We start from the raw sequence: 3,425 nt of genomic DNA on the forward strand, positions 1-3,425 counted from the left end.
ATATTTTTAGTGGTGAAACATTGTGTACACAACACATAAATACATAGACATATTAGGCATGCTGATAGAAGTACATCTTATAGATTCATAAAACTTTTTTTTCCTTAGACTTTCAGATTGTTGTTAACCTGTTTCACAAGACTGAGCAGTTGCCAGCTAATTTGCATATCAAAGGAAACAACTCAGGTGAAAATCAAATAGCGAAATTTACATTGTAAGGTGCAGAGAGAAGAAGTTTGGTGTGTTAGAGGGAGATTAAAACAGACTTAATTGCTAATTAAACATAAAATTGTAGAAATGATAAAGGCCTTTGAAATACACACACACATGCACACACACACACACACAGAAGATTCTATAGCTTTTACTTTAGAACTTTTAGCCATGAGATAAATACAAATTCACTGGCTTGCAAAAAGAACTTGTTGGATCTAAACAGTGGTTTTTATCTTAATAGAAAAATAGCAGCAGGTTTAGAGCAAGCAGAAAGTAAAAAATAGATTAAAAAAGGACTTAGGAACTCTATAGTTTGCCGATCGACCTTAGGGCTCTTTTTCCTTAACATAAATGTACACAAAGGCCATATTATTTCCATATTATATAAGCTCTGGCAAGTAGAGGCACCATAAAACCTATGGAGTGCTCGAAAGGGAATCATTCTCCTTGTTTTCTCTTCATTCTTAGATCATTTGTTTCCTACCTTTTTTTTTTTCCTTAAAAGGAGGAACTGAGCTGTGGCCTAGGGTTTTTGTGTGACGGATCCATGTGTGCTGCTGGTGGGCAGGACTCCACAGTGTGTCACCACTGAGTGGTTTCCACCCTCTTAAGTGTCTTGTTTCTCTCTCCAGAGGTCTATGACCTCAGTCAGAGAAGACTCAAAACACTGGGTGATCAGCTCTTATATGTGTTTCCTGGACAAGCCATTTTAAAAATTAATTTTTGTTGGGGATTTTCCTGCAGGGCAGCTGCACATTGTAGGGGGTCAATCCCCCAGGCACTCCCAGAGGCCTTCAGTCACCTAGGGCACTTTTCGGCTGAGGGGAGCAAATGCCCTTTCTCTTAAGAGCTGAGAAAACTCAGTCACTCATTAATGTATGAAAACAACAGTTCAGTTCCTCATGCAAATATGCACAGACAAACCGAATTAAGATTAATTTGGGAGAAAAAGCAATAGAGAAGACTCTTTAGAATGCATCTCCGAACTAGAATTAGGATCCTAAAACAACAACTTCCTGCAAGAGAAAAATAAAAAAACCAGCCAAGATCACTTCCTGTAAACTGTACTCAGCCTCCCGTTACTTTGTAGCTCTCGTGTGACATTATACATGCCAAGGTCAAATCCTCTCACAGTGCAAAGTCATTTCTGGAACCCCAAAGCCAAAAAAGTCAGGTCATGCAATACAGGAAAACAGCTTTAGACCTAAAAGAAATATGCCCTTGACTCTTGAAACTCCCCAAAGAGAACAGAACACCCCCAAAGCGGGTGAGTGGTGCCTTTGTTCTGAATTCTTTAAAAGGGGTTCAAGTCATTAGACTCCTTCTCTAAATTTTTTGGTACTGCAGATGGCAAAAGGGGAAAGGAGATATAGGGTGGAAGGAAAATAAATGAAAGACTTTTTTTTTTTTTTTAAGGCAGGAAGCAAACACAGAGCCCAAACACATGGCTTTTTTTTTCTTTTGCAGCTGTGAGGAATTTTAGCAAAATTAGAGAGGCCCTGTTTCCCATAATTTGGAATTCTCACTTGGATTTGACCAACTCAGGTAGAGTTGGTCAAATCTGATGGGAGAAAGACCAGAACAAACAACACCCCCAACAATATGATCACTGAGTGCTCTAATGGCAAGGAGAAATTAAGTCCAGCTGGTTGTTAATCTCAACTTTAGCCAAGACAAACTCCAATTCAGTTACTAAGACCCAGGGATGGATCTTAGGCTGAAGACTTCTGTCTACCATCCTAGAAGCAGGAAAAAAAACTCGTCTTCCCTGTCACAAGTGAGCTCAAATCAAACTCCATAAACGAGTTACCTGCCTTCCACCATCATGGAAGCAGAAAAACTTGCCTTCCTTGTGTTGGAAGCAAGTAAAACTCCAAAAAAAGAGGAGTTGTACAGCAAAATGAACTTTAGATCTCGACCAAATTTTGAGAGATCAGGGATTCCCTGAAGGGGGTGCTCTCAGACATCAGCAAATTGTCCTATTGGTTTCAGCCATAACGTTAGCTCATGCTGGTACCAAGCACCACAGGAAATTTGTCAAAGGTCAGGAGCATCTCCACTCAGAATGCCCCCGTGGTTACCAAATGTGAACCCCCAAAATTTGAGACAGGTCTCAGTTAATGTAGGTTTATTTTGCCAAGGTTGAGGACGAGTGCCCATAACACAGCCTTAGGAAGTCCTGAGGACATGTGCCCAAGGTGGTCGGGGCACAGCTTGATTTTATACACTTTAGGGAAACATGAGACATCAATGAATATATATAAGAAGTACATTGGTTCTGTCCAGAAAGGGGAGGACACCTTGAAGCAAGGAGGGGGCTTCCAAGTCACAGGTAGGTGAGAGACAAATGGTTGCATTCTTTTGAGTTTCTGATAAGCCTTTTCAAGGGAGGAGATCAGACTATGCAACTGTCTCAGTGAGCAGAAGGATGACTTTAAATAGAATGGCAGGCAAGCTTGCCCTGAGCAGTTCCCAGCCTGACTTTTCCCTTTAGCTTAGTAATTTTGGGGCCCCAAGATTTTCCTTTTACACCTACCTGTGCCCACACTCACAAAACACCAAAAACAAATGTTTGCAAGGATGCTTTTCATAGAGCTGGACGGTTTTAAGGTTATAGAAAATGATTGCCAAATACATTTCTGTCCTAGTTTCCTTATGCCAAGCCTGTGTTTTATTGCTGGGTGTACTTTCTTCACACACAGTCCACCTTTATCAGGAGTAGGGGTTATCCAGGTTTTCACAAGGGCTTAGCTTTCTGCACTGGGTGCCAGTGCACACCTTTGTTTATGGAGCTGAAGCAGAACTAGACAGGAGGGAATCAGAGATGTTTGGATAAGAGGAGGGTTTCATTGTGGCTGTTTTTTAAAAGGTTGAATGCTTCCTGAGGGATGGGAGGCTTCAAAGACTTGGTGTTCTGGCTAAAAGCAGTGGGGGAAACTCCCTTTCTGTGGCCTGCAGAGGAAATGCCAATGCACTCAGTTGCCCCTGTCATCTCTCTCCCTCCCTCTGCCCCTCACCATTGCAGGGACCCCCACACTGGGTCCAAGGTCCCTGATGCACTCATTTTATTGTATATTTTGGGGTCTGATCACCACTGATTTCTCCTCTCCAGCTAGGAAAATCCTAGATGGTGTCTTCTTCCAATAGAAGGCTGTTTCATCTACATTGAAAATCTGTTGTTTGATTTAGCCACCTTTGTCAGAGGCATG

Source organism: Pan paniscus, chromosome 2, assembly GCF_029289425.2.
Source record: "Pan paniscus chromosome 2, NHGRI_mPanPan1-v2.0_pri, whole genome shotgun sequence".
NCBI classification, from domain to species: domain Eukaryota; kingdom Metazoa; phylum Chordata; class Mammalia; order Primates; family Hominidae; genus Pan; species Pan paniscus.